The 25349-nt window shown below is 44.0% G+C and overlaps 1 long non-coding RNA gene across 1 annotated transcript in view; it reads right to left on the bottom strand.

Moving 5' to 3' along the window:
• Positions 1-12381, bottom strand: part of LOC140488918 (uncharacterized) — a 55557-nt gene extending 43176 nt beyond the window's left edge. The window contains exon 1 of the long non-coding RNA XR_011963049.1: positions 11730-12381. This is a non-coding gene — a long non-coding RNA (uncharacterized lncRNA). The remainder of the gene's footprint in view (positions 1-11729) is intronic.
• Between the last annotated feature and the right edge of the window lie 12968 nt (positions 12382-25349).

The raw sequence follows: 25349 nt of genomic DNA, 5'->3' as shown, positions 1-25349 counted from the left end.
CAGCACCTCCTGTTCTCCAATGTGAACTCTGTTCAAGACATCACTATGTATTTTCCCAAGTTCCCGAACTTCCATGTCTTTCTCCCAAGTAAATACTCACGCAAAATATTTGTTCAGTATCTCCCCCATCAGCAGTGATCCCACACTGACAGCCTCATTGACCTTTCAGGGGCCCTATTCTCTCACGAGCTAATTTTTCAACCTGGTTGAATACTGTCAAAATGCTTCTGAAATTTCAAATATCCCTCTCCTGCAACTAGCCTCCCCCACCCTTATCTATTCTGCCATTTAAGGTCACACCAAAATATAGAATCCAACAGAGTTAAAAATATTCCCCTTTTATAAAATCATGCATCTCCCATTGTTACTAAGCATCCAGTGATCATTTATTGTCATATCCTTTATAATACACTCCAACACGTTCCCGACTTACTGTCAGGTTAACACCATTTGGTTTCAGACTGACTGCACAAAGGGTTTAGGGAATCCTTGTGGATCAATCTGTAAAAGGTAATTTACAGGGTCAGCAGGTAATAGAGAAGGCAAATCAAATGTTGCCGTTTATTGCAAAGGGAATGGAGTCTAACAATAGGGAGGTCTTGCTAAAATGATGCAAGGTACAAGTCAGGCCACACCTAGATTATAATGAACAGTATGCGTGCCCTTAGGAAAGACATTCTTGTTTTGGAGGCAGGCCAGGGAAAGTTCTTTCGGCTGATCCTGGAGTTGGCGGGACTTTCCAATGAGAAGAGGTGGAGTAGGTTGACCTTGAACCTATTGGGGTTTTTGAAGAATGGAAGAGAAATTGAATGAAACATCCTGGATTCTGAGGGGCTTTCACAGGGTAGATGCCATTAAGTTAGAAAATGGAACAGTACAGCACAGTAATAGGCCCTTCGGCCCACCATGGCTGTGCTGACCATTGTGCTATTCTAAACAAATCCCATCTTCCTGCACAAGTGCGATATCCCTCTATTTTCTGCCTGTTCATGTTTCTGTCTAAATGCCCTTCAAATGTTTGCTCTTGTTGCCACCTCTCCCACCTCCTGAGCAGCTTCTACCCTCTCGGTAAAGTCAACTGGCCTCATTCATCTCACTTAAAACTTCTCACTGTCACCTTAAACCGGAGCACCCTAGTATTTGATATCTCTACATTGGAAGGAGGATTCCAGCTATCCACACTATTCAAGCCTTTCCTAATGCTATATACCTGTACCCAGTCACTTCTCAGTCTCTGATATTCTCACAAAACAATCCAACTGCGTTCAACCTCCTTACAGTAAACACATTCTCATCCAGGCAACATTCTGCCAACCCTCTGTTACACCCTCCCCAAAACCTCCACATACTTCTTGTGGTGTGTCGATGAGAACGACACGCAACATTCCAGACATGGCTGAATAACGTTTCATTCAGTCCAACATGACATGCAAACGTCTGTACTCAATACTGTGACCAATGTCGGTAAGCATACCATACTCCTCCTTTACCACCACATTCTGCTGTGTTGTTATTTTCAGGGAGCTACGGATTTGCATCCAAGGTCATCTGTTTATCAATGTTTCCAATTCGTCAATTAGTGTCTTCCATTTGACTTCATAAATGCATCACTTCACACTTGTCCCGATGAAATTCAATTTGCGATTTCTCTGCACAGCGTTCCAGCTGATCTACATACTGCTGCAACCTTTAACACTCTTCCTCACTATCCACAATTCCCCGAACTATCCCTAATCATTACATGCCTTTCCAAATGTTGTCTGCAAAATACTAAGCAAACTGCTGCCCTTTTCATCTGAATCACAGATATAAATTACACACAGACATCGCAGCACTGATCCTTGTGAAACAGCATTGGTCACAGACGTCCAATCAGAAATTGAACACTCCACATGCCTCTGTCTACTATTACCAAGAAAATATTGTATCCAACTTACCAACGAGCATGGATTGTGATTTGATCTTCCAAATCCCCTTTGCTATTTAGAATCTGTCCATTCAAAATGACTCTATATTTTGATTCCCAGATTAAATTGACTGTCTCACTAATGCACTGACTGCGTCCTTTCTTGACAACAAAACGGGACCTTGTTTGGTTTTTTGCTGATCCTGCCTAAATCCCTACAATCCCTCAATAATCACATTGTTGTCATTATCACTCTGCAGCCACCCTTCCACAATAACAGTTCAATCATATCTGTTCCCTTCAGTTAATGCTGTCATTCCTTGTTGCAAATGCATGGCGCGTGTCACCGAGAGAGGGCCTTTGACGGACGGTTCGACGTCACAGAGTGGGAGAGATGTTTGGGGGCGCGACAATATTGCAGGGTTAAACATAGTTAGAGTTGCTACAGAATGTTCGCAGGAGAAAACATTTTACTGTTTGGAGGAAGTTAGAGAGATAAAGAGTCTTTGATTAGACTTCAGAGATAGGGATGTGTATAGGGTTGTGGATCATTACATGGACTATGTTGATCAGGGCATAGAAACATTCACATGATTCCAGGATGTTGTACATTTAACAACAGTTGTGCATCTGGAGAATATCACAGTGATAGAGAGGATGGTATGGACTGGAGAATATTACAGGGAAAGGGAGGGTGGTATGGACTGGAGAATGTTGCAAACACATGGAAGATGATATAAGCTGGAGAATGCTGCAGCAATAGAGAGGAGTATATGGAATGGAGGATGTTGCAGGGAAGGGAGGAAGTTGTAGACTGGATACAGTTAGAAGGAGAGATGATTTTATGCACTGCAAGGTATGTCAGAGAGAGTGAGTGGTGTGCATGCTGCAAGATATAACAGGGATAGGGAAGCTTGTCGGGACTGGAGGAGAGAGTCATAAAGAGGGTTGTGAGAGACCAGATTCACTTATGAGCATAGGGTGTGCTACAGTGAGCAGAGTCTTTTGCAGATAGAAATGAGGATACAATGGCCACAAAGCAGTCACACCTATACATAGGTATGTTGGAACTGAAGGAATTGAAGAGATTACACAGACTGGGAATGTAGTATACAGTGGAGTAGATAGGGATGGTTTTAGAGACCCAACAACATTAGGAAATAATTGGGGTTGCAATGCTGAGAGGGGGTTTCAGCAAGGTGGAGGATATGGACCTGAAGGAGATTTCACAGATAGCGATGACTTTCGGCTCTGGTGGGGGCTGCACCGTACGGGGAATTGTAGTGGCTTGGGAAATTTACGCAGATATGGAGAGTATTAGTGATTGGCAGAATTCACAAAAACGGGTCTGCAGGACACGACAGAAATCAGAGGTGTTGTATCAACTTGATGGTGTACACAGGCAGGAAAGCTTGTGGGGTTTGGAGCAGCTCACCATGACAGAGAGATGTATGGAGGCTGGAGATGTTGTAGAAAGATTACTACATTTAATTGGATAGAACTCCACATAAGTCTGTCCTGGCTCTTTATATAGCTGACCCGCTGTCGATAAGCTTCTGGTACTAATCCAAAAGCACTTAACATAGCCTGTTCGACATGTGCGTAATCTCTTGGCCACTCAGGATACAGTGCTGCAAATACCTCACTGGCTCTGCCTAACAGCTTAGACTGAACTAACTTCACCCACAAGACCTCAGGCCACTGCATCAGTCTATCCAATTTTTCAAATGAACTGCAGAGGTCCTTGAAAGTAGAGTCACAGGTAGATAGGATAGCAAAGAAGGCACTTGGTATGCATTCCTTTATTGTTCAGATTATTGAGTACAAGAGTTGGGATGTCATGTTGCGGCTGTACAGGACATTGGTTAGGCCACTTTTGGAATACCGTGTGCAATTCTGGTCTCCTTCCTATCAGAAGGATGTCGTGAAACTTGAAGGGTTCAGAAAGGATTTACAAGAATGTTGCCAAGGTTGGAGGATTTGAGCTATAGGGAGAGGCTGCACTGGCTGGGGCGTCGGAGGCTGAGGGGAGACCTTACAGAGGTTTACAAAATTATGAGGGGCAAGGGATAAATAGACAAAGTCTTTTCCCTGGGGTTGGTGAGTCCAGAACTATAGTGCATAGGTTTAGGGTGAGAGGGGAAATATATGAAAGAGAGCTAAGGGACAAATATTTCACACAGAGGGTGGTACACGTTTGGAATGAGCTGCCAGGGGAAGTGGAGGAGGCTGGGACAATTGCAACAGTTGAAAGGCATCTGGATGGGTATATGAATAGGACGGGTTGAGAGGGAGATGGGCCAGGTGCTGATTGGTGCGACTGGATTGGCATGGACAAGTTGGACTGAAGGGTCTGTTTCTATGCTTCACATCTCTATGATTCTCTGACTCTAATTGCTGAAGTTTCAAATCACTGCAGGCAGTCAGTGATCGAGATAGAATTGTAAGGTCTTTTGGGGGTTACACCGTTCTGGAGGATTGTAGGAACTTGATGATGTTATATATGGAAGTAGGGTTGTCGGTACCGAAGGTGGGAACAGAAATAGAGAGAACCGGAGGGGATTACAGACATCTGGAGGCTCGTGATCACTGGTGGAAGTTCCATGTAGAGGGATGTGTTGTGGAACTGCTGGACCTTGGAGAGATAGGCAGATTTGAAGGGGCTGGAGGGATTTACAGATGCATGGAGAAATTTAGTGACTGGAGCATACAGAGATGGTGAGGGTTGTAGGAGATGCAATAGTTTGGAAGGACTGTAGAAGCTGGAGCTGTTCACATGACAAGGAGGATTGTAGGGGTGTGAAGAGTTAACAGAGGTTGGAGCATTCTTCGTAATTAGTGGTTTGGAGCACTCTCCAGGCTGGGGAAGGTTTCAGAATGAGGGAGGGGTCGAGCAAAAGGAAGCAGTTACAGAAAATCGAGGAACATAAACATGTCACTTCGGTGCTGTGCCACTGATGGTAATCAGGAGGATAGTTGTCCTCATTAAAATGTACAGATCCTCATGGGAATGGACAGTGTGGATGCTGAAAGGATGGTTCCTTCCATTTATGGGAGAGAGACAAAAAAAGCACACTCTGTTTGACAAAGGTGGAGAAGGAGGAGTTGTCTTTTTCTTCCAATGGCCCAAACCTACTTCAGGGTTGTTCCCACACAGCTCAAAGGAAAGCAATGCGATAATATTGGTCATTTAGGATTGCAGGAGATACGAAACCAAGGCCAGTTTGGAAGGGCTGGTGAGAGTGAGAGAGAAGGAAGATGTTCAATAGCTGGAAGGGTTTACAGGGAGTGGACACTGTCAGGACGAGAGAACATGACATGCTCACTCATGAGAAGGAGATAACGATATGGCACTCGCTCAAACACAGCAGGAGGACCCAAGCACCATACCTGTCATTTGCTCAGGGAGCTGCTCTCACCCAGTCTGTGCCAAGCCCCAGATACAGAGTCTAGATTAGAGTGGTGCTGGAAAAGCACAGCAGGTCAGGCAGCATCCGAGGAGCGGGAACATCGACATCAGGCAAAACGTCGATTTTCCCGCTCCTCGGATGCTGCCTGACCTGCTGTGCTTTTCCAACACCACTCTAATCGCTATTCTGATCTCCATTATCTGCAATTCTCACTTTTGCTACATACAATCGGCATGAGGTTTCCCAGCTGCTTGTGCTCAGGGCCCAGTGCACTCACCCCTGAACCAGTCGGTGAGGTATTTACATAGTTATATATTCTCCAGAAACACTGTGTCTAAGCTGAAATAAACTGGTAAATTCACACTCTACCAAGCAAAGACTATCTGCACTCAGATTCCCCGGTGAGACAACCTTCTGAGTGACAGTCTGTAGAGAACAACAGAATCCACAAATCCCCATTGCATGGGTCAGGGTCAATGACAAAACTTTCATTCTTTTAAAAATGACAACTCCTCAATTCCTGCATCTCATAAAACTGCCATTTAGAATAAAGAACATTCTAAATGAAGGCTTTGATGGGGTGACCTCTGGTCAGTCCTGGAGATCTGTTTGTTCCAAGATGCACGGAGAGTGCTTTTTACCAGAGCACCACCAGGTCAGTGTCAGGCACACAGAGAGAACGGGCAAATAGATTCACACCTGAATTCACATCTTCCAGCCTGGCAATCTTAAGCTGTGCTCACCATTCCGGTAAAGATCTCTAGAAACAGGACATCAGAGCCAGAAGACTGGAGGTTGGCTATCGTGTTGCTACTATTTAACAAAGGCAGTAAGGAAAAGCCATGGAACTATAGACTGGTGAGCCTAACATTGGTGTGTACGTTGTTGGAGGGAATCGTGAGCGACAGGATGTACATGTATTTGGAAAGGCAAGGACTGATTAGGGATAGTTAACATTTCTTTTTGAGTCAGAAATCCTGTCTCACAAACTTGATTGAGTTTTTTGAAGAAGTAACAGAGAAGATTGATGAGGGCAGAGCAGTGGATGTGATCTATATGGACTTCAGTAAGGCGTTCAACAAGGTCCCCATTGGAGGCTGGTTAGCAAGGTTAGATCTCATGGAATACAGGGAGAACGAGCCAATTGGTAAAGAACTGTATTAAAGGTAGAAGACAAAGAGTGGTGGTGGAGGGTTGGTTTGCAAACTGGAGGCCTGTGACCAGTGGAGTGCCACAAGGATCGGTGCTGGGTCCAATATTTTGCATTGTTTCCATAAATGATCTGGATGTGAGCATAAGAGGTATAGTTAGTCAGTTTGCAGATGACAACAAAATTGTAGGTATAGTGGCCAGCGAAACAGGTTACTTCCAATTACAATGGAATGTTGATCAGATGGGCCAATGCGCTGAGAAGTGGCAGATGGATATTAATTCAGATAAATGCAAGGTGCTGCATTTTGCGAAAGCAAATCTTTGCTGGACTTATACACTTAATGGTAAGTTTTGACGGAGTGTTGCTGAACATAGAGAAATTGGAGTGCAGGTTCATAGCTATTGAAAGCAGAGTCGCAGATGGGTAAGATAGTGAAGGCGGCATTTAGTATGCTTTCTTTTATTGCAATTCTGGTCACCTTCCTATCAGAAGGATGTTGTGAAACTTGAAAGGGTTCAGAAAAGATTTATAAGGATGTTCCCACGATTGGAGGGTTTGTGCTATAGAGAGGTTGATTAGGCTGGGGCTGTTTTCCCTGGAGCATCGAAGGCTGAGGGGTGACCTTATAGAGGTTTATAAAATCATTAGGGGCGACCATACAGAGCTTTATAAAATCATGAGGGGCATGGAGAGGCTAAAGAGACAAAGTCTTCACCCACGGGAACGGGAGTCCAGAACTGGAGGACACGGGTTTGCGGTTAGAGGAGAGAGGTATAAAAGAGACTTAAGGGGCATTTTTTTCACGCAGAGGGTAGTACGTGTATGGAATGAGCTGCCAGAGTAAGTGGTGGAGTCTGATACAAGGCTATCTGGATGGGTATATGAATAGGAAGGGTTTGCAAGAATATGGGCCAGATGCTGGTAGGTGGGACTGGATTGGGTTGGGATATCTAGTCGGCATGGACAGGTTAGACCGAAAGATCTGCTTCCATGCTGTACATCTCTTTGACTCTAAGATCAGCTGAATGGTCCAATTAAAGATGATCTGTGGTTCAAATCGTAACATCCTTCAGGGTCCACAACCCATTCTTGATCCCAACCTGCAGGCTCTATGAATCCCACACTGTCTAACCTCCTGCAGGATCCACGTTCCTTCCTACATTAGTACCATCCTCCAGGTTCTGCAGCCCTTCCTACCTCTGTAACATTGCCCGGTCTCTACAAATCTTCCTTCCTCTGCAATGTTCCCCAGAAAGGCACTGGAGGATGGTGGCATTTACAGAGTTAGGGAGGGATATCGGGATTGGAGGATTTTGCAGGCATTAGGAATGCAGGGACTTGAGGAGGTTTAACAGTTTATGAGTGTTATATGGACTGTAGGAAGTTACAAAGATAGGGATGGTTTCAGATTGGAAGAATCTGCAGAAAACGTTTACATGGTTAAAAGCAGGAACCTGAGCAGTGTGCCCGAACAGAGTGATCCTGTGTACCTGAAGTTACCACCCAAGTTGAGAGGTGTTAAGAAGGCGTATGGTGTGTTGGCTTTCATTAGCAGGTATGGCTAAGACCCTAAACAATTTTTTTTTCCCTCCAGAACTTACTGTGGACAAAGACTGTGGAACGCAGAGAACAAGAGTAATACGTTAGACCACAATTGGAGTTCTCTGCCATTCCAGTCTCCCTGCTATAAGAAGGATGCTGTGAAACTTGAAAGGGCTCAGAAAAGATTTACAAGATTTTACAAGGGTTGTTGCTGAATAAGCTGGGGCTATTTTCCTGAGAGCGTCGGAGACTGAGGGGTGACCTTACAGAGATTGAGATAAACATGAGGGGCATGGATTTGGTAAACATTCAAAGTCTTTTCCCAGGGGTTGGGCAGCCCAAAACTAGAGGACATAGGTTTAGTGTTAGAGAGCAAAGTTTTAAAAAGGGACTGAAGGGACAACTTTTTCATGCACATGGTGATGTGTGTATGGAATAAGCTGAGAGAGAATGTAATAGAGACTGATACCTTTTAAATGTTGTAATTGTATCTGGATGGATATATGGATAGTCAGAGTTTAGTGGTACATGGGCCAAATGCTGGTAAATGGGATGAATTTATTTACATCTTCTAGTCAGCATGGATGAGTTGGACTGAAGGCTCTGTTTCCATGCTGTACACCTCTATTATTTGAAAAGAGTGTATGTTATAGAAGAGGTGGTGCTGGTGGTTTTAAAACACAAAGGAATGGAAAGCCCCAGGCCCTGATTAAGTGTATCACAGGACATTGTGGGATACGAGGGAAGAAATTGTGGAGCTACGAGCAAGGGCATTTGTACCATTGACAGCCATGTGTGATCGGCTGGAAGGCTGGAGGGTGGCATAGTGGATTTCGAAGATTCCAAATGGATCTTGATGAAATGGGTGAATGGGCTGAAGAACTGCAGATTTAATTCAATCTGAATAAATGCGAGGTAATGCATTTGGTAAAACAAACAAGGGTAGAGCTTATACAATTAATGTTAGGGCCTCAGTTAGTGTTTTAGAGCAGAGGGATCCCCGGGTTCGGGTACATAATCCTTGAAACTTGCATCACAGGATGGATAAGACAGTGCTTGGCATGCCTGACTATTGCTCAGTCCATTGAGTGGAGGATTTGGGACGTCATGTTGAGATTGTACAGACATTTGTGAGGCCTGTTCTGCAATACCCCATCTAGTTCTGGTCGCCCAGTTATAGGGAGGATATTATTAATCTGAAGGGTGTTCAGAAGAGATTTACCAAGACGTTGCTGGGTATAGAAGGCTTGAGTTCTGAAAAATGGCTGGATATGCAGAGTTTATTTTTTCACTGGAGCCAGGAGGTTGAGAGGTGACCTTATAGAAGTTTAAGAAAAAAAGTTGGGATATAGATAGAGTGATAGCTGCCTTTTCCTTCGGATGACAGAGTCTCAAGTGGAGGGGCCACATTTTTTAGGTTAGAGGAGAGAGATGTTCAAAAAAAAGGATGTAAGGTGCAAATTGTTACACAGAGGGTGGTTTGGGTGTGGAATGAACGTCCTGAGGTGGATGTCGGTACAATTACAACGTTTAGTTAAGTACATGAATAGGAAAGGGTTAGTGGGATATAGGCCAGCAACAGGCAGCTGGGACTAGTTTAGTTTGAGATTATGGTTGGTGTCCACTGTAGGGTCAGTTTCCATGCTGTACAGCTCTGACAACACTGTGGTTTTGACCCATTATTTAAGAAAGGCTGCAAGAGAAAGCCAGGGAACTGAAAACCAATTAGCCCAACGTCATTGGTGGGTTAGTTGTGAAAGTGATTCTGCCAGACTGGAGTTACATTCGTTTGTAAAGGCAAGGATTGATGAAAGATAGTCAGCAGGGCTTTGTGCATACAAAGTCAATCTCACTAACTTGATGGCTTTTGTTGAATTGGTGACCAGACATTGTCTACACCAACGTCAGCAGGGCCTTTGATGGGATTTAGCATGATTTAGGGTGTAGGTTTGCTCGTTGAGCTGTAGGTTTGATATCTAGATGTTTCGTTACCTGGCGAGGTAACATCATCAGTGGCGACCTCCAAGTGAAGCGAAGCTGTTGTCTCCTGCTTGCTATTTATATCTTTCTCCTGGATGGGGTTCCTGGGGTTTGTGGTGAACTCCAGGAACCCCATCCAGGAGAAAGATATAAACACAAAGCAGGAGACCACAGCTTCGCTTAACTTGGAGGTCGCCACTGATGATGTTACCATGCTCAGGTAACGAAACATCTGGATTGTCAAACCTACAGCTCAGAGAGCAAACCTACATCCTAAACCTCAATCTGAGCAACAAACCTTCATAAACCTTGCATTTAGCATGATATACTGGTTCGTAAGATTAGATCACGTGATCAGGAAGAGCTAGTCAACTGGACACAAAATTGGCTTGACAGTAGGAGACAGGGGTTGGTGGGAGAGGGTTGTTGTTCAGACTGTAAGCCTGTGCCCAGCGGTGTGCTACAAGGATCAGGGCTGGGACCACTGATGTGCATCATCTACATAAACAATTTGGTTGAGAATATTGGAGTCATTGTTAGTAATTTTGTGGATGATCAAATGAATGGTGTAGTGGGCAGTGAATACGGTTATCAAAGGGGATCTCGACCAACTGGGCCAGTGGACCAAGGCATGAAAGATGGAGTTTAATTCAGGTATTGAGTTTTGGACTAACACAGATAATGGTACAACCCTGGGTAGTGTTGTCGAACAGAGAGAGACCAAGAGGTGCAGTTACATTGTTCTTTGGAAGTAGCATCACAGGTGGACAGAGTGGGGAAAGTGACATTTGGCACACTTGCTGTCATTGGCCAGCACATGAGTTGGAGATATTTGTAACATTGTCTTCAATATTTCCCTTGGACAGAGGAGGCTTATAAGGGGTGACCTTATAAAGGTTTATAAAACCATACGGAGAGTAAGAATGGTGAATAGCCACGGGTAAGTGAGACCAAAACTAGAGGGTATAAACGTGAGGTGATAGAACAAAGATTTAAAGAGGGAGCTGAGGGGCAACATCCACAGAGGATGGTGCATAGACAGAATGAACTGCCAGGGGCATATGGGAGGAACAAGAATAATTACAACTTGGAAAAGAAATTTAGGCAGGCACATGGAGAGGGGAAGGTTTGAACGGATATGGGCCAAACACAGGCAAATGCAACTCGTTCAGGTTTGGGGAAAATAGTCAGCATTGATGACTTGGACTGAAGGTTCTGTTTTCATGCAGCATGACCCTGTACCCAGTTAAAGAGGACGAGAATACGAAGATAAGGCATGTTGTAGACACTGAAGCAAGGTATAGTGATAGGGATGGTAGTCTGCAATGCGGTGCATTTCAAATATGCAGAGGGCCTATATGGAAAGAAGGAGGTAACAGAGATAGGAAATGTTATAGGAGTTAAAAATTATTGAAGACACTGATCCACAAGACATACCATAGGTACAGTGTTGGAGAAGGTACACAGAACAGAAAGATCTCAGGCAGCATTCCCACCCTCTCGTGGGAGGCCTGCTTTCCCCTTTGTTGTACTGATGCTCACTAAGAGAGCACAGGCCTGGATTGATAACTCTCTATGTTGTCTCAGTACAACGTAAGTTAAAGTAGATGTGGTGATTGAGCCAGAGTTGTGTCTGTACTGTGCTCCCCCTCCAGCACTGTATCTATGTCATGTCCTGTTAGCTGATGTGTGGATCCCTCACATTGCTGTCTGCTCTGTGCACTGTGTGTGATCTTACCTCACTGCTAGGATTTATTGAAGGCTCTAGATCTCCCTGCACTTTGTCTCTCTGGCTGACCAACCATCTTCAATGTGGTGATGGATGAAACACCCAGCAGCTGGGAAGTCTATTGAATCTCCCTGAGTACCTACAGGAGACAGACAAATAGACAGAATGGAAAATTACACTGATGTAGTGAAGGTTACACATGTAGAATGGCACTGAGTCCCATAGAGTCCCTGTGCTGTTGCATCTCTCTGGATTGGAGAATTCTGTTGGCTCAGGATCTGGAGTAGCTGCAAGAGTGAGGGACACTGACAGAGGCAGCAATTAGACCCACACAGTGAGGGATACCAAATGGAGAGATACTGAGTGATATCACCAGAGTTCAAGAAGGTGTTAGGATCAAACAATTGTGACAGAAGAAGATGTTTAGCTTCATGATGCCCTGGTATCAGTGCTCAGGCATGAGCAACGTGCGAGCAGGTGAAGTGATGGCCTCGTGGTATTATTGCTAGAGCATGTATCCAAAACCTCAGCTAATGTTCAGGGGAGACAGGTTTGAAACCCACCATCTGAAGTGGTGGAACTTGAAATCAATAAATTCAAATATTATAATTAACCATCCATAAATATGTATGAAACCATTGCTGATGTACAAAAAACCAAAACACTTGTCCTTTCGAGAATGACATCTGCCCATCCTCACATGGTCTGCATGACATACCCACAGCAAAGTGTTTTCCAAATCCAAATAGAAAAAGGTGATGCATCGGAACAGCATGGGGATGTGGCTGAAGACAAGCAGAAAGGAACAGGCTTGGACAGAGTGTAACTAAAACTCTACATTAACGAATTGGATTGTGATAGGAAATTGTGGAAAAGAGTACAGAAACTTTTTTTCCGCATAGACAAAGTATCTTCAATAAGTTAGCTGGATTTGTGACACAGCTGAAAGAGATTTAGACACCAGAGAGATGTGGTTACAGGGGAAACAAATTGTGGAAGATAAATATTCAATGGTTTACAACCTTGTGGAAACTCAGGCAAAATGGACAACACTAACAATCATGGGTAACAAAGGCGTAGGATAGAAAGCGCGGGGGGTGGGGATTCCTTAAAAATCAACGGGCAAACAATGGTCACAAAATATCCTTAGCAGATAATGTTAAGGATAAGCCACTAGATATTTAATAAGTACAGTTAGAGGAAGAGGATCCCCAACTAAGCAGTGGGGCCTGTTAGAATCCAAAGGGACAATCTGTGCATGGAGCCAGAGGAAGTAGTTGAGGTCTTCAATGAATACTTCCCATCTGTATTCACACAGGAGAAAGACATTGTAGGGATTTCAGTTGGGATGGTGAGGTTCTGGAACATCTTATGATCAATGAGAAGGAGGCGTTAAATGTATTCACAGGCAAAAAGGTGGAGAAATTCCCAGTAACAATAAAATATATCCCAGGCAGTTATGGAAAGAAAGAGAGGAGATTGCTGGGGCCCTGGCGGATATATTTAAAACTTTGCTGGCCACAGGTGAAGTGCTGACTGACTGGAGGATGGCGAATGTGGTTCATTTGTTCAAGAGTAGCAGTGATAGGCCAGGTAATTACAGAGAAGATAGTCTGACAGCAGGGGGAGGGAAAATATTGGAAAACAATTGTGAGGGACACGATGAATCAACATTCGAATGGACAGGAATACATTAGGGATTGTCTGTATGGATTTGGTAGAGGACTGGCCTCTGATATTGATGAGGCCAGTGCAGATGGTGTGGTAACATGGTGTTTATTAATGTCTTTGACAAGGTCTCACATGGAAGGCCGGTCCAAAAGGAAAGAGCCCATGGAATCCAAGGCAAGTTGGAAAATTGGATCCATAATTGGTGGAGCAGGTTTTTCATGACTGGAAAACTTTGTCCAGCGGGTGTACCACTGGGTTCTGTACACGAACCATTGCTGGTTATTATGTACATTAATAACTCGGATGTGTAAGCAGAAGGTATCATTGGTACGTTTGCAGATGACATGAAAGGTGAGGGTATTGTCCACAGTGAGGAGCATGGTCTCAGGCTGTAGTCTGATACTGATCAGATGATAAACTGAGCAGAGTAATGGCAGATGGAGTTTACTTCTGATCTCTGTGAGGTAATGCACTGTGGGAAGTCTAATCAGCGAATGATATCCATCATGAATGGTAGGTCCGCCTGGAGTACTAAGGAACACAGGGACCTTGGTGGACAAGTCCCTGGATGTCTGAAGGTGTCAGGACAGCTAGATAGGGTGGGGAACACACCTGAACTGGGAACAGGAGGGGGACCCCATATCCTGGTGGGGAGAGTTGCTGGAGCTGCTCGAGAGGATTTAAAATCGTCTGGCAGGGATATGGGACCGCAAACATTCGTACAGCCCGAAAGAAGGTTGAGGCTGGTATAGATGTTCAAGAGAGCAATTTAAATAGACAAGGCAGGCAAGAACATAGCGGGCAATGAGGGAAAATTGATTAATTAAACTGCATTTATTTCAATGCAAGGGGCCGCACAGATAAGGCAGATGAACACAGAGCATGGAAGGGAACATGGGACTGGGATACCATAGATATTACAGAAACACAGATAAGGGATGGACAGGACTGGCAGCTCAATGTTCCACGGGACAGAGGCTACAGGAAGGATAGAACAGGAGGCAAAACAGGAGGAGAGCTGGTGGTTTTGATTGGGGGAAAACATCCCAGCAGTACCTCGAGGGAATATTCATTCAGGATCGGCCAGTTAAATGATATTAGTGGAACTGAGAAATAAAAATTGGTCATCAGTTTGCTACGATTGTACTACAGCAATAGGCAATGGGAGATGAAAGAGCAAATATGTCAGGAGATCTCAGATATCTGTTAGAATGATAGCGTCGTAATGGTATGGGATTTTAACCTTTCCAAACCTGGACTGGGATTGCTACTGTGTTAAGCAGTTGGATGGAACGAATTTGTTAAGTGTTCCAGAAACTCCCAGTCATTATGTAAATGACCCAACTGGAGAATGGGGCTAAACCTGACCTCCACTTGGGAAACAAGGTAGGGAACAGGACTGAGGTGTTAGTGGGGCAGCACTTTGGAAAGTTACCACAATTGTATTAGTTTGAAAATAGCGATGGAAAAGGACAGGCCTGGTCCACAAGTTCAAGTTATACAATGGAGCAAGATAGTCATGAATTTTTAAAGTAGATTTGGGGAGGCTATTTGCAGGTAAAGGGAAGTCTGGCAAGTAGGAATATTTTAAAACCGAGATAAAAGGAGCGTTCAGCACCAGCGTGTTCCTGTTAGTGTGCAGCTCAACGCGGACTGAATTAGGAAACACTGGCTGAGATTCGAGGCTCCAGTCAAGAAGAAAGGGGGCACATGTCAGATATAACTGGCTGACTCAAGGGAATCCCTTCAGGAGCATCAGGGCTGTAGAAATACATTTAGGATGGAAATCAGGAATGTAAAAAGGGGACACGAGATCGCTTCGGCAGAGAAAGTTAAGGAGAATCCAAAGAGACTCTACAAGTGTATTAAGAGCAAAAGAAGAGCTCGGGACAAACCCAGTCTCCTTAATGATCAATGAAGGCAACGATGTGTGAAACAACAAGATCCAAAACAAATATTTCACTTTGTAACTTACTGTGGATAAAGACTGGGGGGCTCAGGGAACTAAACAGTGTTTGTCCTGACTACTATTGGAATACTGTGTGCAATTCTGGTCTCAATGCTGTGGATGTTGTGGAACATGAAAGGGTTCAGATGACCAAGGATTTGCCAGGGTTGTAGGGTTTGCTCTTCAGGAAAAAGCTGGGGCTGAATTCACTTGAACATGGGAGGCTGAGGAGTTACCTGATAAAGGTGTTTAAAATCATGATGGTCATCGATACGGTGAATAGATAAGGTCTTTTCCCCAGGTTGGGGGGATTACAAACTGATAGGCCATAGCTTTAAAGTTCGCGGGGAAATTTTCAAAGGGACCTAAAGGACAATTGGTTCCTGCAGAGTGTATGGAATAAGCTGCCAGAGGAAATAGTGGAGGCTGATAGAAATACATTTAAAAGGCATGTGGATGGGTGTATGAATAGCAAAGGTTTAGAGGGATATTGGCAAAATTGTGGCAAATGTGACGAGAAACGTCATGCAGGAGTTGGTCTGAAGGATCTACTTCTGTTCTGTACATCTCTGTGACTCAATGTCCTGCATGTTTCCACATTATAGAAAAGGAGGTACTGGAGGTTTTAATACACAAAGGCAGATAAATCCCCAGGACCTGATCAAATGTATATTAGGACATTGTGGGAAGCTGGTGAAGAAATTGTCGGGGCCCTAGCAGAGATGTTTGTACCATAGAGAGCTATGTGTGATAGGCTGTTAGACTGGAGGGTGGCATTGTGGACAGTGAAGAAGGTTTTCTAAAATTACAAAGGGATCCTGATGAAATGTGTGAATGGCTGAAAAATAGTAGATGGAGTTCAATCTGAATAAATGTGAGGTAAGGCATTTGGTGCAACAAACACGGGCAGGACTTATACAATTAATGATCGGACCCTCGGTAGTGTGTTGTAGAACTTTGAAGCTTGCAACATGGAGAGACAGGATGGTCAAAAAAAGGTGCTTGCCTCACTTCCTTTCATTGCTCAGTCCTTTGGATATAGGAGTTGGGAAGTCACATTGAGATTATACAGGCCATTGCTGAGACCTCTTCTGGAATACTGTGTCCAGTTCGGGTCGCCCAGGCTATCGGAAGGATATTATTAAGCGGGAGAGGGTTCAGAGGAGATTTACTGGGACGTGGATGGATATGGAAAGTTACAGTTATAAAGAAAGCCTGGAGAGATTGGTATTTTTTCATTGAGGAGAAAGTGAGGACTGCAGATGCTGGAGATCAGAGCTGAAAATGTAGAAGAGCTGATGCCCGAAACGTCGATTCTCCTGTCCCTTAGATGCTGCCTGACCTGCTGCGCTTTTCCAGCAACACATTTTTTCACTGAAACCTGAATGTTGACAGATAACGTCATAGAAGTTTCTAAAGTCATGAGGGGGATAGATAGAGTTAATGGGAGTTGTCTTTTCCCATGGACAGGGGAGGTTCAAGACAAGGCAGTACATTTTTAAGTTTAGAAGAGAGACATAAAAAAATGACACAAGAGGCACTTTGTTACACAGAGGGTGGGTTGTGTGTGGCATGAACTTCACAAGGAAGGGGTGAACATGGGGACAATTACAATGTTTAAAAGACATTTGGATTACTCCAGGAATAGGAAAGGTTTGAAGGGATATGATCCAGGAACAGGCAGGTGGGACGAGATCTGGTTCGCACTAACCAACAGTGCGGTATGACTGTCTGACTGTGATTATAATATTGTGTCATTAATTAAGGAATGACGCAAGAGAAAGCCAGGGGTGTACAGACTGGTGAGCCAGACATCAGGGTGGGTCAGTTGTTGAAGGTCATTCTGAGAGATATGACTTACTTGCAATGGGAAAGATAAGGACTGATTACAGCCAGTCAGCATGGCTTTGCGCGTGAGAAAACATGTCTCGCAAACTTGATTGGAGTTTGTTCAAGATGTGACCCAGAAGATAGACGAAGGCAGAGTAACAGACGTCAAGGTGTTGCATGATACATTGGTAAGTAAGGGGAGATCACAAGGGATCAGGGAGAGCTCGGCAACTGGATACACAATGGGATGACAGTGGGAGACAGAGGGAGGTGGGAGAGGGTTGTTGTTCAGACTGGAGGCCTCTAACCAGCAGTCTGCTTTCAGGTTTGGTGCACCATTTACATAAACAATCTGAGTGAAAATATAGCAGTCTCTGTTAGTATGTTTGCCGATACCAAGATTAGTGGAAGAGTGGGCAGGGAATATAGTTATCGAAGGGGATGTTAATCAACTGGGCTTGTGTGCCAAGGAATGAAAGATGGAATTGAATTCAGGTGCTGGATTTAGTTAAGTCAAACCAGGGAGGACTAATACAGTTAATGGTAGAGGCCTGGACTGTGTTGTTAAACAGGGAGAGACCAAGGGGTGCAGTAACATGGTTAGTTGGAAGTGGCATCACAGGTGGACAGAGTGGTGGGGAAATCAGCATTTGGCACATTTGTCTTCATTGGTCAGAGCAATGCGTACATGAGTTGGAGATATTTGTAACATTGTCGTCAATATTTCTCCTGGGCAGAGGAGGCCACGGGGTGACTTTATAAAGGTTTATGAAACCATGTAGGGCCTAAGTAAGGTAAATAGCCAAGGGTAGGGGAGTCCAAAGCTAGAGGCATAAACGTGAGGTGACAGAGCAAGTATTTAAAGAGGGAGCTGAGGGTCAACATTTTCCACAGAGGATGGTGCATAGACGGAATGGACTGCCAGAGGAAATGGTAAAAACAAGTACAATTACAACATGGAAAAGATACTTGGATAGGTACATGGAGAGTAGAAGATTTCAATGGACATGGACCAAACACAGGCAAATGTGACTCATTCCATTTTGGAAACCTCAGCCGAAGAGTCATGCAGCACAGAAACAGACCCTATGTCTTCAGTTGTTGGAGGAGGAGACTATCGAGACAAGGCATGTTGTCGAGACTGAAGCAAGTTTCAGCGATACGGATGGTCATCTGGACTAGAGGTTTCAAATCTGTGAAATAATTGGTGAGGGGGAGGAGAAGATAGATATAGGAACTGTTATAGGAGCTGGAATGATTGAAGGCACTGGTCCACAAGACAATCCATAGAAACAGTGTTGGAGAGGGAATAGGGAACAGGAAGATCCCAGGAAGCATTACCACCATCTCGTGGGAGGCCTGCTTTCCCCTCTGTTGTCCTGATGCTCACCAAGACAGCACATACCTGGATTGAAAATTGGGAACTCTTGATGCTGTCTCAGTACAAAACCAAACTTAAAGTAAAGGTGGTGACTGAGCCTGGTGTGGGTCTGGACTGTACTCACCCTCCAGTACTATATTTATGTCATGTCTTATTAGCTGATGTTTGGAGCCCTCTCATTGCTCTCTGCTCTGTGCCCTGGAAAGATCTTACCTGGCGGCAGGATTTATTGAAGGCTACCAAGCTCCCTGACCTTTGACTCTCTGGCAAACCAACCATCTTCCCAACCAGCAGTTGGCAAGTCTATTGAGTCATGAACTCCCTGAGTACCTGTAGAAGACAGAGAAATAGGCAGAATGGGAAATTAGACTGATGGTGTGAGGGTTACACATGTAGAATGGCATTGAGCCCCACAGAGATCTGGAAAATCCCAGTCTCCAATCCTGGCCTGTGCTGCCTTATCTCTCTGGAGTGGAGAATTCTGTTGGCTCAGGATCTGGAGTAGCTGCAAAAGTGAGAGACACTGACAGAGGCAGCAATTAGACCCACACAGTGAGGGATACCACATGGAGAGATACTGAGTCATATGACCAGAGTGCAGGATCAAACAATTGTGCAGGAAGAAAGGGTTTTGATTCATGTTGCAGTGGAATGCGCACCCTGTGAGCAGGCGGAATGACGGCCTAATGGCATTATTGTGAGACAATTAATCCAGAAACTCAGCAAATGTTCTCTGGAGACAGGTTTAAATCCCACCTTTTCAAATGTTGGGATGTAAATTAAATATTTCAAAAAAGATTAGATTAAAAACCCATAAGTGAGTTTTAAATAATTTCTGATGTTAAGAAATATCCATAGAGTGCATTCCAGTCTTAAGTGAAGTAATCTAAGATGGGTCTGGGATACCACAGGTATTACAGAACAACAGCTGAGGGAGGGACAGGACAGGCAGCTCAATGTTCCAGGGGACAGATGCTGAAGGAAGGACAGAAGGGGAGGAGAGCTGCTGGTTCTGATGGGGTAAAACATCCCAGCAGGACTGAGATAGGATATTCCTGGAGGATCGCCCAGTGAAGCTGTGTTCGTGGAATAAATTGCTGGAAAAGCGCAGCAGGTCAGGCAGCATCCAAGGAACAGGAGAATCGACGTTTCGGGCATAAGCCCTTCTTCAGGAATCCTGAACCTTAGACGCTGCCTGACCTGCTGCACTTTTCCAGCAACACATTTTCAGCTCTGATCTCCAGCATCTGCAGTCCTTACATTCTCTTCGTGGAATTAATCAATAACAATGGGTCTTCCCTTTCCTCTGATTGTTCCACAGTCCCCGAGAGCCCCGCCCTCCTGCAACTTGACCTTCTCAAGATGGCGGCCCTCAGGCCCGTGCTCCCTCTTCCCTCAAACAAATGGCGGCCGTGATCCTGGGCCGTTTCCCTGATCAGAGACCGCCCCCTCCTGACCCGGGCCTGAAGGGTCTTTTTCGGGGTTTTTAACCTTTACTTGGGACTTGTGAATTCTCTCCGCTCCTTTCTCCCAGCGAGGATCCCACACACCGGCTCTGAGCGCCGCTCTTTGAAGCCAATCGCAGCCGCTGCCGGAGAAAGTAGCTCCATGTCTCTCTGTCCTAGTCAATGTGACACTGCGCATGCTCCACATAGAAAGCAAACTGCGCGTGCGTCTGAAGTTATCAATGAGTTTGCAGAGAATATTCATATCTGCACAGAATCATGGGGGAAATATTATTCATTAATAATTGCTCTGCCGAGTTATAGTCATGGCGCTATCTAGCATGTAAATAGACTGGTTGTTTCAATTTAACCAGACCGGCCAGGTATGTAAATTAACAATTGTTCTGGGAGTTTGAAAAGAGGTTTCTTACTTGAATTGTGCAAATATGTACGTTATCAGATTTGCATCTCAACTATTTGTTAAAATTTCACATAGATTTTTGAGAGAGGTTTAATGCTCCACTATGTTAATGAGAATAATCAATCCTGCAAAACAGTTTGCTTTCTGACCAATCTTCAAGCGTTTACTCTGCGAGAATGCTTTGGCCCCGATCCTCACTCACTTTTGGTTAGAGGACCGGCCGCTGCTCGGTCATCAGTTCCACCCCTTCCTCCCAATTGCAGAGTTGATTCAGGCGTGACTCAGCAGGCTAAGCACAAGAAACAATAAGGGACAAGGGAAGTTAGAGTCGATGTCTTGTGATGCAGTGAAAATATCCTGAATCTTGGATCGAGAGGCTTGAGTTCAATTCACAGCTAGTGCAGGTGTGTGTAATAACTCCTTTGAACAGGTTCATTAGGAAAAACAAGGGAAGTTAGGAACTGTGGGATATAGGTGGATTAGTGTTACTTCTGCAATTCCATTTTACAAAGGAGGTGAACTCACACCAGTGGGTAATTGTTTTAGTCAAGAGCTGAGTCAACAAGAATGGAAACGATGTGGAGGAAATATATAATTGTTTTTGTATTAGCTAAAATTGTATGTCAGAATGAAATGTGCCAATGAACAATAGTAGGCACGGTGGGCAAATAGATAAGATGTTGTGAGGGGATGAAGTTAAGCTAGATACGCCTGTACAAACAGTAGGTATAAACATGTGCTTCCCACTTTTACAAAAACACAGGAACAATCCCCAATTAAAAGGGTCATAGGGATCAGAACGGCCTCGGGAAAGGCACAGATGAAGGGGGTAGATAATGATGAAGAAGGGATATGCCTAACAATGACCTATAGCAGGGTAAGGTCAAACAGCCTTGTGAGACCAGAAATAAGCATTTTATCACAGACAAGGCCGGATAAGGCAAGAGGCAAACAGGGGTAATGGGGGCCGGTCTGAGCGAAGTGGATGATGTAAGCAGGGGAGGGAGTAGTGTAAAACAATAGACATCAAATCATATAAATGTTATGTATGAATTGAACTTAGTGTGTGTATGTCCGCTGCCTTTTTAGACACTGGACAGCACACCCATTTGCAAGTGTAAAATAAATGGCACTACTGATTCAGATCTTGTCTCGGACTGAAATTATTGAAGTGAGTGGACTTTGTTTCTCACAATTGGGGGCTGTCCGGGATTTTCTTCCATCACCGGGGGGAGTGGCTGGCCTTGGACACTGGGAAGACGCGTCCCGTTCCCCATTGAGGAGCGGTCTCGTGTCCTGGTTTGGTCTGCTCCCTTGGGCGACTGGTACGAATCCCACAAGAGAGACATCTGAATCAGACAGTGATAGGAGCTCGATAGACAATACGGCACAAAGGGGCCAGGCAACTCTGTGCACAGACCAAGGTAAGAAACCTGACTTTTAAGTATTGCCTTGGTGGCCGGGATTGAGTTTCAGTAGTTAATAAGGGACTAATGAAGGAACTCAATATGGGTTGTGCCGTGGGTAAGGAAAAAGCCTCCGGGAAAACAAAAGAAGGAAAAAGCAATGGAATTGGAGGCAGGGTCCATTACAACATACCTCCAGAAAGTTCTTTGGGGAGGATGTTGTGGAATTGGCAAAATAATACTTGTACAGGGGAAAAAGATGATTAAACATTGTTGCTTCATATGGACTAAGGAATCCATTCTTCGTCCCGCCTCTTTTGGCCAAAGATTCAGGTCGGACAAAGACTGGGTTTGTAAATATCTGAATTTATTTGTCAATGAGTGAGAGAGAGAGAGAGAATGAAGAGAGCTGTACAGCTGGTAGAAAGTTTAACCCTTTGTGATTTGGTTTGAATGCACATTTGTTTGTTGGTGATTGAATGTTTGCGTTTTATTCCCTGGAGCTTGAGTTCCTGGACTGTTTTGAATCTGATTTTTATTATGGAAATTTAACATGATTTCTTTTAAGGTTAAGGATTCTATAGAGATTATATTAAAAAAAAAATTATAACTCCTGTTCTTCTTACAGGTCATGACTGCCTTACTATCAGTTTCTAACTAATCTCTTTTATCTTTACATGAAAGCGATTTATGGAGGACAGCTGAAGTTTCAGTTCAATATTAGATTGTAGTAAAAACAAGATCCTATGGTTAATATCTGTGACCTTGGATTCGGCCATTGTTCATGCATTAGAAGTTTTTTTTTTAAACTTGAATAGACAAATAATTTTAAGGCAGCTCTGATTATTTCACGACCTATAGTATTGTAATTGAGCAATGATTGGTCAGGACTACTTAAGAAAACTAATTTTGGATTTAAATTAAGGGACTAAAACTGGGTGATTACAGTGGATTTCAAAATTGAGAACTGTATGCATTTTACATTTTGAATATTAAATACTGAATAAATGAATGTAAATATATAAATATATTTACAAGTTTGGAACAGGCTTTAAAGTTAGTCAAGCATGAATTGATGAATTGGTGTTTGAAGTCATGGGGAGCTAGAAATATTGCAATATTTCTTTAAAAAAAAGAGAAAAAGGGGAAGAACGTAATGACTTATCCCCTTCGGGAGGTACCAATAGGGGACAAAGAGATTGGGTTTGTAAGTGTCCCCCTCAGCAGTGAGGAGGTCAGAACATTTAAAAAAGAAATGAAGGTCCTGGTTGAGGATCCGGTAGGACTGTCTGAACAAACTGATCAATTTTTGGGGCCCAGTCTGTATACCTGGGCTGAGTTAATGTCTATTTTGAATATACTATTTACTGGGGAAGAAAGGGGACTTATATGGGGAGCAGCCATTAAAATATGGGACAGGGAACATCCGATTGGAGATGGGGATGCTGGACAGGGAGAGGTGAAGTTTCCCCTCAGAGACCTCAGTGGGAAAACCAAAATCCGGAGCATAGAGAAGAAATGAGGGAATTGAAAGACCTGATTCTAAAAGGTATAAGAGGCAGTTCCAAGTCACAGAATTTGACTAAAGTCTTTGAAGTTAGACAGGAGAAAGATGAGACTCCTTCAGCTTTTTTTTTTGCAGAGATTAAGAGACTCAATGTGGAAATATTCTGGAATGAACCCTGAGAACCCAGTGGCACAGGGTCTTTTGAAAGTACATTTTTGTGACAAAGGAATGGCCAGACATACAGAGAAAGATACAGCAAATAGAAGGGTGGAGTGAAAAGCCATTAGATGAATTGTTAAGAGAGGCACAGAAAGTGTTTGTAAAGAGAGAGGATGAGAGACAGAAACAGAAGGTGAAAATGATGGTAGCTGCGGTTGATGAGGTAGTTAAGAAAAGAATGGAACCAATATTGAGCAACCGGAGCGGTGGGTGGCAGCATGTAGGACAGAGAGGAAGGGGGAAAGTGAGAGAGAGAGGGAGAGGACAAGGGGGAGTATTTGATAGAGGGTTCGAGCGACAGGGGCAGAGCTGGAAGACTCCACAGGCAGGATGGTATTATTGCGGAAAGATAGGGCACTTTAAGCGGGAGTGTCCTGCTCTGAAAAGGGAAGAGAGGGCAATTCCGCTTATGAATTTTGATGAAGAATAGGGGTGTCAGGGGTTCCTGCCCTCGGGGGCCCACCAGGAACCCTTGATAAACCTGAAGGTGGGACCCTATAAGGAAGAGGTAGTCTTCCTAGTAGATACGGGGGCAGCACGGTCATCACTGAATTTTAAACCAAAGAAAGTAGAAATGTCGACACGGACAATTACTGTTTCAGGGGTTAAAGGGTAGGGATTTACTGTTCCAGTATTTGAACCTATGATGATAGAAGGTCCTAAGGATAGGGTCAAAGGGGAATTGTTGTATATCCCTGATATAGGAAGTAACTTACTAGGGAGAGATTTAATTATCCTCTTAGGACTGGAGATTGGAATTCAGGAAAAAGAATTAGTTGTCCAAATGGCAATGTTGACAGAGGATATGGAGAGAGAGATAGACCCTATTGTATGGGCTAGAGAAGGGAATCGAGGAAAATTACAGATCCCCCCCCCTCCCCCCCTTGAAATAAATTTAAAAAGGAAAGGGGACGTTGTCTGTGAGTGACAATATCCCATTTCCATAGAAGGTAAACGAGGACTGCAGCCAGTAATTGAAGGATTGATTAGAGATGGACTATTGGAGCCATGTATGTCTCCTTATAATACCCCAATTCTACCAGTGCGGAAATCCGATGGAACTTATCGATTGATGCAGGATTTGAGAACATTAAATCAAATAGTACTGATCAGGCACCCAGTGGTGCCAAACCCCTATACCTTATTAAGTAAGATCCCTCATGACCACAAATGGTTTCGTGTGATAGATTTAAAGGATGCCTTTTGGGCCTGTCCCTTGGCAGAGGAAAGTAGGAATTTGTTTGCCTTTGAGTGGGAAGACCCTAAGACAGGACGAAAACAGCAATACCGATGGACTGTGCTTCCCCAGGGGTTTACGGAATCCCCGAATTTATTTGGACAGATGTTAGAACAAGTATTGGAGAAATTTAGCAGCCCCAAGGGGACTACCCTGTTGCAGTATGTAGACGACCTCTTAGTAACAGGAAAAAGAAGAGAAAGAGTAGTAGAAGCCACTAACAAATTATTGAATTTCCTGGGTCAGCAGGGACTGAGGGTATCTAAAAACAAACCACAATATGTGGAGCAAGAAGTGAAATACTTGGGACATTTAGTTAGTGAGGGAAAGCGAAAGATAAGCCCGGAACGGATAGAGGGAACAGTGGGAATGCCACTGCCCAGCACTAAAAGGGAGTTACACAAATTTTTAGGTCTAACGGGTTATTGCAGATTGTGGATTGATTCCTATGCACTGAAGACTAAGAAATTATATCTCAAACTATTAGAGGGGGAACCAAAATGTCTAAGTTGGGATGATGAGGAAAAATAACTAGTTGAGAAACTCAAAAGAGATCTGATCCAT

This window comes from Chiloscyllium punctatum, chromosome 18 (genome assembly GCF_047496795.1).
Source record: "Chiloscyllium punctatum isolate Juve2018m chromosome 18, sChiPun1.3, whole genome shotgun sequence".
NCBI lineage: Eukaryota > Metazoa > Chordata > Chondrichthyes > Orectolobiformes > Hemiscylliidae > Chiloscyllium > Chiloscyllium punctatum.
Note: the sequence above shows the minus strand (reverse complement) of the source record. Positions and strands in the feature narration are given on the sequence as shown.